Source organism: Anomaloglossus baeobatrachus, chromosome 1, assembly GCF_048569485.1.
Source record: "Anomaloglossus baeobatrachus isolate aAnoBae1 chromosome 1, aAnoBae1.hap1, whole genome shotgun sequence".
Lineage (NCBI taxonomy): Eukaryota > Metazoa > Chordata > Amphibia > Anura > Aromobatidae > Anomaloglossus > Anomaloglossus baeobatrachus.
Window position 1 is genome coordinate 589,781,302 of NC_134353.1, and position 13,888 is coordinate 589,795,189.

General features: G+C 44.5%; 1 protein-coding gene and 1 long non-coding RNA gene across 4 annotated transcripts in view; one reads left to right on the forward strand and one right to left on the reverse strand.

The window, feature by feature from the left end:
* The window catches only part of ALDH1A1 (aldehyde dehydrogenase 1 family member A1), a 268,634-nt gene that overhangs the window by 221,025 nt on the left and 33,721 nt on the right, over positions 1–13,888 (reverse strand). The gene's annotated exons all lie outside the window — the stretch shown is intronic.
* LOC142296473 (uncharacterized) lies at positions 10,408–11,788 on the forward strand. Its single transcript, XR_012751639.1, has 4 exons — positions 10,408–10,482; positions 11,235–11,292; positions 11,526–11,617; positions 11,723–11,788. It is a non-coding gene; the product is annotated as an uncharacterized LOC142296473 (long non-coding RNA).

A 13,888-nucleotide genomic window follows, 5' to 3' on the forward strand; every position in this document is an offset into this window, starting at 1 on the left:
AAACTGTTCACATGAAGCCTCATCATGTTTTGTTGTTTTTTTTTTATCAAGAGCAGATTATCCAGGTTCACAAAGTGGCCCTAAGTGGACTAGCACTGACCAAGCATCCTTCTTTTTGTTTCATATCCGGAAAGAAGAACCATGGACAATTTCCAATTTCCAAATGTCCTTTTGTTTTTTTGTTTTTTCAATTATGTGCTAATTTTAAATAAGGTTTAGATTCAATTTTTCTTAGTCAGGATAATGTGCCCTAATGAGAGTAATAACGCCAATTCTAATAGCCCCTATAAATCATAGAGTTATGTTTAATAAATAAAAATAAGTACTTAAGGGGGGGAGCTAAAGTCTATAGTGTTAAATTAAACAACAATCCCATAGAAAGCCCACATATACAAATATGGATATAAATAATAAAATATACCTAAATGGGGAAAATTTTTAAATTTAAGGTTAATAATATTAACAGATATTTTATTAAGGGGGGACTGTGGAGGTCACCTGAGCTGTAGTATGTTTGTTTAAACGTAATAAGAATATCTGTGTATGTAAATGATCAAAATGTAGATTTAGATGCAAAATTATCTGTCTGTCTATGTAGCGATCGCATGGACCCATAATATAATTCTAAACTGTATATTGAAAAAGTTAGCCAAAGTATAAATGAACAAAGGAGATATTCATTAAGTTAATTGGTAGCCTTATCAGTAAAATTCACAGGAGAAGGAATGTAGTATTTGTGGTATGAGGCGGGTGATCCCATACTCCCATGTATTATTTCTACAGAAACTCATCGTCGCTTACTGCCTTCAAAGTGTATTATTTGGGATGATGTATGATCTCATGCATTCTCCCAATGCTGCCCATACGCACTCCCCCCTAATTATTCTTTATCAGTATGTGTGAGCAAATGGAAAAGTTTTTGTAAATATCTTTCAGGCTGAAATGATGTGTTTAATGCTGGAACAATAGAATACATGAGTCAGTTGGTGATGCTGGCTAAAAAGAGAGCATGTCTGTGTTCTTTGTCTTATATACATTGATATATATATTGGCACTGATATACAGCTAATATGGCATCGTCTCTGGATATCCCAAATGAGGACTCCATTAGCAGTCTTCAATGCAAATTCCTCCCTTGACAACACTATGCATCAAAAAAAGGGTACAAACCACTTTGGTAAATGTGGCACATTTCTAGTCTAAATTTGCATTGTCTAGACCAGGGGTCTCAAAAACGTGGTTCACGAGCCACATGCGGCCAATGAAGCTGCTTCTTGCAGCCCGTAGCCCCCTTGGCGATTGCGGCCAGTGGAGTGGGCCGCTGCAGTCAGCTGTTTATTTCAGATGAATGTAGAAATAAGCTCTCCACACAGCTATTCCAATGGCATCCACCGGCCAATATGAGATCAGCAGCTGACGTCATATGCATCAACTGCTGGCCTCTGATTGGCCGGTGGCTGCTATTGGAATAGTTGTGCGGAGAGCTTGTTTTTGTGCAGCGCCACAAATCATTCATCTGAAGCAATCGTCAAGAGGGTCACAGGCAGCAAGAAGCAGGGAAGAGGACACCAAGGGAACGGAGGACAGGTCAGAAGAATTGTGTGTTTTTGTGTGATTGTGTGTGTATGTGTTTGTGTGAAGAATGGCACAATAGGGGACACTACTACAGGATGGGGTATTGCTACAAGAAGAGGAACAGTAAAGGGGACATTTGTAAAAGGGGACAAGGATGGGCACATTACTACAGGTTGGGGACAAGGATGGGCAAATTACTATAGGATGGAGATAAGGATGGAAACATTAATGCAGGATGGAGACAGGGATGGGTACATTATTACAGGGACAAGAATGGGCACATTACTACAGGGTGGAGACAAATATGGGAACATTACTACAGAATGGGGATGAGGATTGGCACATTACTACAGGATGGGGACAAGGTTTGGCACATTACTACAGGATGAGGACAAGGATGGGCCCATTACTACAGGACGAGGACAAGGATGGGCACATTACTACAAGATGGGGACAAGGATGGGCAAATTACTACAAGAGGACAAGGGTGGGCACATTACTACAGAATGAGAACCAGGATGGGCACATTACTACAGGATGGGGACCGGGATGGGCACATTACTACAGGATGGGGACTAATAATGGCACATTACTACAGGATGGGGACCAGAATCGGCACATTGCTACAGGATGGAAACCAGAATGAACACCTTATTACTAGAGTTGAGCGATGTTCGAGTGGAATGGTTCACCAATTTCATGTTCGAGTGATTTTGGGCGGTGTTCGAGTCGTTCGACGAACTCGAACGATTTGCTTAAAGTTCGGCAGTTCGAGTTACATTCGATAACGGTTCGATCACCAAAAAGCATAGCTACTTACTAGCTGTCTTTTCACTGTAATACTGTGAGTCACTGTGAATCAGCGTATAGTGTGCGGGGGGGACGGAGTTTAGATCAGTGCTGCTGCTGAGTGCTGAAAGAATGGCGATCGCCATTTTTTTTTAAAAAAAAAATTCCTAATCGCACGTACAGTGGGGCGGGCCAGGCTGTCAGCCAATCACAAATAAGAAATAACGTTTGGAACTCCATTCTATGTCTGAACTGGGTGCAAAAACCTAAAAAACATCACTATGGGGAGATAAGGTATGCACACCAGTGACTATGCAAGGGGAATACATGTAATAGCAGAAACTGCTGTGTGAATACTGACATGAAAAATTCAATAGCTATATGTAAGAATGAAATGTGAAAAATGGAATCTGCATTACTGCCATGAATATATGAATAAAGAGAAATTTAGCTACTGAATTGATCAATGCAATAGAGCCCCAACACTACGCCAAAGTATTTCTCTACGTTGGGGTCCCTAGCTTGTGTGTGTCCTCTCATGCAGTTAAAAAACTTACCGTGTATAGGAAGCTGAGACCCAGGCTATATATACGATGTGGATTGGCAATAGGTGTGTGTGGGGAGGGTTCCCAAACGAAAAACAACTAACAAATAATAAATAACGTTTGGAACTCCATTCTATGTCTGAACTGGGTGCAAAAACCTAAAAAACATCACTATGGGGAGATAAGGTATGCACACCAGTGACTATGCAAGGGGAATACATGTAATAGCAGAAACTGCTGTGTGAATACTGACATGAAAAATTCAATAGCTATATGTAAGAATGAAATATGAAAATGGAATCTGCATTACTGCCATGAATATATGAATAAAGAGAAATTTAGCTACTGAATTGATCAATGCAATAGAGCCCCAACACTACGCCAAAGTATTTCTCTACGTTGGGGTCCCTAGCTTGTGTGTGTCCTCTCATGCAGTTAAAAAACTTACCGTGTATGGGAAGCTGAGACCCAGGCTATATATACGATGTGGATTGGCAATAGGTGTGTGTGGGGAGGGTTCCCAAACGAAAAACAACTAACAAATAAGAAATAACGTTTGGAACTCCATTCTATGTCTGAACTGGGTGCAAAAACCTAAAAAAACCTAAAAAACATCACTATGGGGATGCTTCCCATACACGGTAAGTTTTTTAACTGCATGAGAGGACACACACAAGCTAGGGACCCCAACGTAGAGAAATACTTTGGCGTAGTGTTGGGGCTCTATTGCATTGATCAATTCAGTAGCTAAATTTCTCTTTATTCATATAAATGGCATATGGCAGTAATGCAGATTCCATTTTTCACATTTCATTCTTACATATAGCTATTGAATTTTTCATGTCAGTATTCACACAGCAGTTTCTGCTATTACATGTATTCCCCTTGCATAGTCACTGGTGTGCATACCTTATCTCCCCATAGTGATGTTTTTTAGGTTTTTGCACCCAGTTCAGACATAGAATGGAGTTCCAAACGTTATTTCTTATTTGTTAGTTGTTTTTCGTTTGGGAACCCTCCCCACACACACCTATTGCCAATCCACATCGTATATATAGCCTGGGTCTCAGCTTCCCATACACGGTAAGTTTTTTAACTGCATGAGAGGACACACACAAGCTAGGGACCCCAACGTAGAGAAATACTTTGGCGTAGTGTTGGGGCTCTATTGCATTGATCAATTCAGTAGCTAAATTTCTCTTTATTCATATATTCATGGCAGTAATGCAGATTCCATTTTTCACATTTCATTCTTACATATAGCTATTGAATTTTTCATGTCAGTATTCACACAGCAGTTTCTGCTATTACATGTATTCCCCTTGCATAGTCACTGGTGTGCATACCTTATCTCCCCATAGTGATGTTTTTTAGGTTTTTGCACCCAGTTCAGACATAGAATGGAGTTCCAAACGTTATTTCTTATTTGTTAGTTGTTTTTCGTTTGGGAACCCTCCCCACACACACCTATTGCTAATCCACATCGTATATATAGCCTGGGTCTCAGCTTCCCATACACGGTAAGTTTTTTAACTGCATGAGAGGACACACACAAGCTAGGGACCCCAACGTAGAGAAATACTTTGGCGTAGTGTTGGGGCTCTATTGCATTGATCAATTCAGTAGCTAAATTTCTCTTTATTCATATATTCATGGCAGTAATGCAGATTCCATTTTTCACATTTCATTCTTACATATAGCTATTGAATTTTTCATGTCAGTATTCACACAGCAGTTTCTGCTATTACATGTATTCCCCTTGCATAGTCACTGGTGTGCATACCTTATCTCCCCATAGTGATGTTTTTTAGGTTTTTGCACCCAGTTCAGACATAGAATGGAGTTCCAAACGTTATTTCTTATTTGTTAGTTGTTTTTCGTTTGGGAACCCTCCCCACACACACCTATTGCCAATCCACATCGTATATATAGCCTGGGTCTCAGCTTCCCATACACGGTAAGTTTTTTAACTGCATGAGAGGACACACACAAGCTAGGGTCCCCAACGTAGAGAAATACTTTGGCGTAGTGTTGGGGCTCTATTGCATTGATCAATTCAGTAGCTAAATTTCTCTTTATTCATATATTCATGGCAGTAATGCAGATTCCATTTTTCACATTTCATTCTTACATATAGCTATTGAATTTTTCATGTCAGTATTCACACAGCAGTTTCTGCTATTACATGTATTCCCCTTGCATAGTCACTGGTGTGCATACCTTATCTCCCCATAGTCAGCCAATCACAGACACACACACACAGCAAAGGGGATTTTTGCTAGACAAGCAAGGGCATGTGTCATAGGCTGTGCATGTCACATGTCCTTGCTTTATAAGACCCGGCCATTTTCCCCATCGCCACCATTATCTCTCTGCTGCGGGTGGATGACAGTCACTGCTCCCGCTGCTGCTGTGTGCGCTATAGACATACAGTACAATCTACAGATCGCTTTTGGGATTAGGGACTACTTGTAATATCAGCCCTTTTCAGGGCTGCATTACAGCCGTTCATAGCCATTGTTGCTAGGCAGGTCTGTGGCAACGCTGTGCAGGGGTTTATATAACAGCGTCTGGCTACATCAGCTCAGGCAATTTCTTGGGGCATTTTTTCATTGGCAGGGATAGAAAGTGAGGCTTCCTTTGCTGACAAGCTAGCTACAACACCTGTGCATTCTACACATCTCTCCATTTTTGCTTTGCAATTTTAATTGCACAAAGTGCTGACACTTTTAGGGGCATAGTAAAATTGTCTGGGATACTAAATTAGTGTTCCTCTGCTGCCAAGCAAGGTACACCACCTCTGCATTCTACACACCTGTCCATTTTTGCTACGCAATTTTTATTGCAAACAGTGCTGACACTTTTAGGGGCATAGTAAAATTGTCTGGGACACTAACTTAGGGGTACTTTGCACATTGCGACATCACTACTGCGATATCGTCAGGGTCAAATCAAAAGTGACGCACATCCGGCACCGGTAACGACGTTGCAACGTGTAAAGCCTAGATGCGCCGATAAATGATCGCAAAAGCATCGTAAATCGGTGATCTGTGTAGTGTCGGTCATTTTCATAATGTCGCACCAATAGGAGAAACGATGTTGTTCCTCGTTCCTGCGGCAGCACACATCGCTGTGTGTGAAGCCGCAGGAGCGAGGAACATCTCCTTACCTGCATCCACCGGCTATGCGGAAGGAAGAACGTGGGTGGGATGTTTACGTCCCGCTCATCTCCGCCCCTCCGCTTCTATTGACCACCTGCCGTGTGACGTCGCAGTGACGCCGCATGACCCACCCCCTTAGGAAGGAGGCGGGTCGCCGGCCAGAGCGACGTCGCAGGGCAGGTAAGTACGTGTGAAGCTGCCATGGCGATAATGTTCGCTACGGCAGCTATCACAAGATATCGCATGTGCGACGGGGGCGGGTACTATCGCGCTCGGCATCGCTAGCATCGGCTAGCGATTTCGCAGCGTGCAAAGTACCCCTTAGTGTTCGTCTGCTGCCAAACAAGGTACTCCACCTCTGCATTCTACACACCTGTCCATTTTTGCTACGCAATTTTTTTTGCAAACAGTACTGACACTTTTAGTGGCATAGTAAAATTGTCTGGGATACTAACTTAGTGTTCCTCTGCTGCCAAGCAAGGTACACCACCTCTGCATTCTACACACCTGTCCATTTTTGCTACGCAATGTTTATTGCAAACAGTGTTGACACTTTTAGGGGCATAGTAAAATTGTCTGGGATACTAACCTAGTGTTCGTCTGCTGCCAAACAAGGTACACCACCTCTGCATTCTACACACCTGTCCATTTTTGCTACGCAATTTTTATTGGCAACAGTGCTGACACTTTTAGGGGCATAGTAAAATTGTCTGGGATAGTCAGTGTTGGTTCTTCAGCTGTCAATAAAGCTAGACCACCTCTGCAATCTACACCACCTCTCCATTTTTGCTACGACATTTTAAGTGTCCAATTTGGTCACAAACAAAATGAGTGGCAAAAGGACAGATGCTGGTGGAAAGGGGAACAGGCGTGTTGGAAAGGGAAAAAAAGTTTGTGTCCGTGGTGTATGTGGTAAAGCTACAGTAACATCTGCTGAAGAAAGGCCATCTTCCAGCAAAAGTAAGATGTCTACTACTTTCCATGGACAATCTGATGTAATCCCTTTTTTACGGAACCAAACAACTCTAACAAAGGTAGATGATGCACAAAAAAAGAACATGCTTGAATAGATCTCAAGTGCCCAACAAGTGGCCTCTCCTCTACCTCAACTTCAACATCCAAAAAAATCCAGTCCTCTGAGTTGTCACCCCAATCGCACTTGCTTTCTACCAGCTCTCAAGTCTCTACCCGCCCTGCAGAGTATGGTGCAACAGAGATGGGTGAGTCTGCAGAGCTATTCAGTCACACTATAGCCTGGGATTTAGAGGTCTGCTCCAAAGCTACAGTGAGTACAGACCAGGAAATGATCTGCAGTGATGCCCAGAAGCTTTGTGAGAATGAAAGAAACACGGTCTGATGGAGCGCTATGGAGGCCACGGGGCAGTAAAAGTTCAATGTCTTTTATTAATTCACATAAACCACAACGCGTTTCGATATAGTCCAATATCTTCGTCAGGTGGATCCACCTGACGAAGATATTGGACTATATCGAAACGCGTTGTGGTTTATGTGAATTATTAAAAGACATTGAACTTTTACTTCCCCGTGGCCTCCATAGTGCTCCATCAGACCGTGTTTCTTTCATTCCTACAATCTCTTCCTCTCTGGGGACCCACGGCAGGAGCTGCTTGGACGGAGGTAGTACTCGCAATCAGGAACACTGATCTTCAGTGACTCCTCCAGACCAGCCGCACGGGGGCTTTCCTGGACTAACTCCTCGGCTGCAGGAGACCTGCCTGGCACAGCAGCATGTGTGGTTTATCTCCTGGAAGGATCTCCTGGACTTAGTCCCTGACAGCGCAGGTTTATACAAATTTATCACGTCTTTTACCAGGGTTGTGCAGGGCCTGCACAACCTTATCAGGTGAGCAATTTTCATTCATTTGTTCTCACCGCTTACATTGTGACCCTACACATGCGCTCCTTGTTTTTCATTTTATCCAGAAGCTTTGTGAGTCAGATTCAGGCCCTGATGACAAGGTTCTGAGCATAATGTGGACCTTCATTCCCAAAGTGTAACTCCTCTTGGTGGAGACAATGAGGAACATACTGATGACGATGAGACTCAGATACCTGATTGAAATGACAACTTAACTATTCAGTTAGGGCAGGAAGAGGTTAGGTCTGAGGACGACGGGAGTGCAAACACACAGGATGATGATGAGGTTGTAGATCCCACTTACTGTCAACCCATAGTCAGACACTCGAGGAGGTCAGCAGGGGCGGTGGAGGATGTGACTGACGACGAGGTTAGCGTGCGCCTTCCTGGACACACACGGTGCACTGGAAGCACGTCAACAACTGCATCCTCAGCCACAACTCTGCCTCTAAGCACAAGTCGTGGTGGCTCTGCAGGTCGCATGGACTCTAATACTTGCCTAGCCTGGTCCTTTTTTGATATCGCAAAGTATATCCCAACTCATGTCATCAAGATTTGTCGCCAATCTGTAAGTAGAGGCCAAAAACTCAGTAGTTTGACTACTTCGTCCATGAACTGTCACATGAATAACAAGCATAAGTCCCAGTGGGAAGCTCACTGTGCTACAATGCAGCCTAGTGGAGCGGGCCAACGACCGTCTGAGCCTTCAAGTGCATCCGCGCGCTCTTCATCCTCTATAACTGTGGGGTCAGCTGTCACACATGCTTTGCGACGCCGATCTTCCACCTCAGTAACCGCAACAGGCAGTGGGATTGGCAGATCGTCATTTGTTTTGGAAGGGAAACAGGTGCTGGTGTAGAGCTCTCTCCGACATCAAGAGCACCAACTTTGGATGAAGGCAACATCATGTCTCCGCCTGCACTTTCCTCACAGACCAGCAGTTTTCCAGGGACGCCCTACTCAACTCTGTCTCAGCACAGCAGCCAGATCTCGGTCCCTCAGATGTGGACAAATAAAAGACCATCCTCCTACCCATGACAAAGCTAAGAGGTTGACTTTCACCCTCTGCAAGCTGTTTGCTACAGAAATGCTGCCTTTCTGCCTGGTGGACAGGGGATTTTCGAGACCTTTGGTCCATCGCTGTGCCCCAGTACCAGATGCCCAGTCGCTACTACTTCTTCAAGAAAGGCGTTCCTGCGCTACACCAGCATGTCACACACAACATCACCCCTTCCTTGAGAAACTCTGTGTGTGACAGGGTGCATGTCACCACAGATACTTGGACCAGTAAGCATGGACAGGGGCGTTACATGTCACTGACTGGGCACTGGGTAATTATAGTGAGAGATGGAAAAGGGTCTGCTGTACAAGTCTTGTCGTCCCCACGAGTTGTGCGTCAATCCTCTGTATGTCGAAGTTCCTCCACTGCTTCTGCCTCCTGAACTTCGTCTGCATTCTCCACCTCCGCCCAAAGCCTGTCTGCTCAGGCCACCCGCATTGTAACTGCGCACAAGGAATCCCGCACACCTCCTTACTATGCTGGCAGCAGAGCTCAACGGCATCAGGCGGTCTTCACGTTGAAATGTCTTGGAAATAAGAGTCAAACAGCTGAGGAGTTGTGGTCAACTCTGGAGACCGAGTTTAGTAAATGGTTGTATCCACTCAACCTGCAGCCAGGGAAGGCCGTGTGCGACAATGCTGCAAATCTGGGTGCGGCCCTTCACCAGGTCAAGGTGACACACGTACCTTTTATGGCTCACGTGTTGAACCTTGTTGTCCAGCAATTTTTAACCCACTATCCCGGCCTAGATGGGTTTCTGTACAGGGCACGGTCACTCTCTGCTCCCTTCCGCCGTTCAAACGGCGCAGCTGAACGACTTGCATCGCTCCAGAAGTCTTTCGGCCTGCCGGTTCACCGCCTGAAATGTGATGTGCCGACATGCTGGAATTCTACTCTACACATGTTGAAGCGACTGTTTAAGCACCGCCGAGCACTGGTGCAATACGTTATGACATATAGCTTGGGCCAATGAGATGCAGAGGTGGGGCAGATCACGTTTATGGAGTGGTCTCAGATCAAGGACCTATGCACCCTTCTGCACAGTTTCGACATGGCAACGAATATGTTTAGCGCTGACAATGCCATTATCAGCATGACAATTCCAGTCATTTACATGCTGGAGCACACTCTATTACTACGTGAGAGGGAATCATATTGGATTCATACCCTCCAAACCCTGGAACCCCATGGCCTCAACCGAGAATATGAGGTTCATGTCTAGTTCTCTGACTATCTCCACGACTCATTATTACATATGTTGTGATATACGTGCATTTCTCCAAATTGCAACCTTTATAAGATTGATTACGCTGTAGTTGTATGTTTGTTTTTCCCCTATCAATCATTTTTTACTATGTATTGATACTGATGCCTGTACTTGCTTCCTTTTCTCCTTCTAGGTATCCTAGTATCCTTTCTCCTTCACTCACGGGCCACTATAGCACTCTTCTGCACATTTGGGCCTCCTGACAGGTAACTATACTCCATCCAGTACACTGAGTGCATCCTTAGCCCTCCCAGTGGATACAGATCGCAGCCTCTAGCATGTTCACTTTCACACACTCCTGCTCAGTGCCTATGTTCCCCCTCCTGTATCTCTTACTCATACACCACTTATATTCCCATATCCATATTAGGCCCTCTATGTGCTCACACTATACCACTGCTGCCACATCCATACCATGCTTATTACACACTTACATTACTGACACATCCATGCCTCTAACAGACTTTAGGATTTTGCCTGTAGTCTCTTCTTACATCAGCCCTACATTATGCCCACACCTCTTTCTATGATGGACACATCCCTTATCCTATCATACTCAGCGCTCAGTGTCCTGACCCTGCCTATTGTTCATCCCACACTACTGACGTCATGCTCACACCCCTCGACATGACTGACATGTCCCTGTTCCTGTCAGACCCAGTGCTCATGTGCCCAGCCCCTCCCAGCGCCCGCCCAGCACTGCTGACATCACGCACATGTGCAGTGGACACTTTCCCACCATGCATTGCGCCCGTCCAAACCGGAAGTGACGCTCCACTCAGCGTTCTCCTTATAATGGTGCTCCCCAGCCCAGTACACCCACGCTGCCATCACCACTGCCACCGCTGTTCCAGCACTATATGGTCCTCTACGAGCAGGTAACCCAGTGCATCCACCTCCTGTGGACCTCTCACTATCTCTGCTTACCATTCTCTAATGCTTGTGACTTTCCTTCCAGGCGTCTTCTCCTCTCCTCCTCTGCCTCTGTGTTTAATCCTCACATCACCACCATTCTGGTATGTAGTTCTGCTACCTTGATTACTACCGTACTATCTCTTTCCATGTAAAATGGTCATGCATATATGTACTTAACAGATGTACTTGTGCCTTCTTCAATGAGGAATATAATGTTCCTATGTACCTATTACATGATTCTATTGCCATCTGTATCATCCAGCGGACAGTGTCCTGACTTCCTCATATTGCATTGTGGTGCTTCTTCTTATGCATATTATTTCTAAACTGCCAGATACCGCTTAATGCTGAATGTGACGCCCTCCACTTACCCTCTACCCTGACGGCTGTCCCTGTGACCCGTATACCTCTGCGTCTCTATTATAAGTATGTACATATCCTGTATATAGGTGTATAAATGTATATTTGTATATATTGCTGTCTGTCACACTTGTGTATATATATACTCACAGTGTACTTTTACCTCCACAGGCAACTACCTTGAGAAAGGTCTGATAAACCGAAACGTTGGTTTGTTGCTTTTGTGTCAGGGTTCACATTTTGCAATTTTTGTCGGTTGTGAATAAAAACACTTGCATTCAAATTTTCCTCTCCTCTCTTATTGAGTGCTCGGGTTCCCCATTACTTGTTACTAATTTATTACCCGATAGCACCTATCTGTAGCAGTTGCAGCCGGACTTTTCTGTATTTAATTGTCCTGTTTTTGTCTGTGCTCCTGCCGCACCCCTATTTTCCCATGTCCTCTGTCCTTTCGTTCAATGATGAACAGACGGCTTCTATCCTTGCTAAGGTAACAGCCAGGACCCAGTTCCTTACGATACCCTCTGAGGAGGTCCGTTCCAGGGACTACCTCAGGCAGTTGAAGAGGAACGCGGCCCTTGAACTACATTCAGTAACACTTGCTGAGTATCACAGGGCTCAGAGAATACTGAGAGGCCTGAGGGTCTCCCTTAGGCCCACTCTGTTTTCCGAGAACCTGGATTACTGCAAGTCTTTTGAGGCTATCCTCAACAAATGCTCTTTTGACATTATTTTATTAACAATCGACTACTTGCAAAAAGAACTAGACACTGTAGACACAAACATCAAGGGTATTGAAGACCAATTGGCACAAACTCTCAACGCCACTGCTCTTGAGGAGCTCAAGACAAAATATAGCACCACTGTGACGGAGTTCAGCGAATCTCTACAGATACGGAAACGCGATAAGTTTCTACGCGATCAGGAAGATTACAATGAAAAAAGAGTTTACAAATTTCAAGCTTCTTTTCCCTCCAGAAACTACAGACATACTGGCAGTTTCAGTGCAGGCTCCGACAGCGACCTGAGCACATCTGGGCATCTCCCTTTTTTAGGACAAAAACAGACCAAAAGAGACCGACGAGGAGGGGCAGACACCGGCCCCGGACGACAGAACAGAGTAACGACACGGTCCCAGGTAGGGAAAACATTGTGTTTAACATTTCCAACTACACCCTCACTCCAACAGAAACCAATGTCCTACAAAAGGGTCTCTCATTCTGCCCTACCCCTTCCTTCAACACATTCCATCTCGAACAGGAATTGAATCGTTTTTATAGAAATGTCCGCCTTAAAGCACATTTCTTGGGCAAGACACCTGTTGCTCCACAGACCACCTCTGCGGCCACTATACCCTCTAGTCCACCTGATTTTACCCTAACTGGACTTAATCTGAAGATACCCAGTACTTTCCAGCCGCCACGCCATTACCACCTGGCCGAAACTTTCATAGATCTAGTTTCCATTGACATACAACAGGTCATCTCTGACATTAAAAAAGGTAGTTTCCATGTAAAAAACAACATGTCTCCTGATGAACGCAAGGCTCTCATTTCACTCAAACAAAATGAAAGCATTATTATTAAACCGGCAGACAAGGGTGGTGCTATAGTTGTACTTGATAAGAAGTACTACATCAGTGAAATCAAGGAGCAACTCAGCGATACCAATACATATTGCCTTCTATCACAAGACCCTACCTCTGCTTTTGCGTCAGCCATACGTACCAAAATTAAGACCTACCAGCAAAATTCCATCATCGACAGTAAACTTGCAGATTTTCTCATCAACAACCACCCCATCACCCCAGTCTTCTATAAACTACCCAAAATACACAAGAATCTCTCATTCCCTCCCGGCCGCCCCATTGTCGCATCAACTGACTCGATTCTTTCACCCTTATCTATCACTTTGGAAAAAATACTGTCACCCCACATCCCCAAAATCCAGTCTCACCTGAAGGACACTGGGCATTTTTTGTCCATCCTCAAATCCATTTCTCATATTCCTGATAATAGCCTGTTAGTAACACTAGATGTATCGAGCTTATACACAAGCATCGATCATACAGAGGGACTCATGGCAGTGGACAATTTCCTACATTGTCACACTGATTTTTCAGACCCCAAGAGGAACTTTTGCCTCGACCTCCTTGATGAGGTCCTCACAAAAAACTTTTTCCTCTTTGGGGACCAATTTTTCTTACAGCATAGGGGGACCGCCATGGGTTCGAATGTCGCGCCCCCCTACGCTAATATTTTCATGGACTACATTGAGAATCGCTTTGTTTACACCCACCCCCAATATGATAACTCGGTTATGATTTGGAAAAGGTTC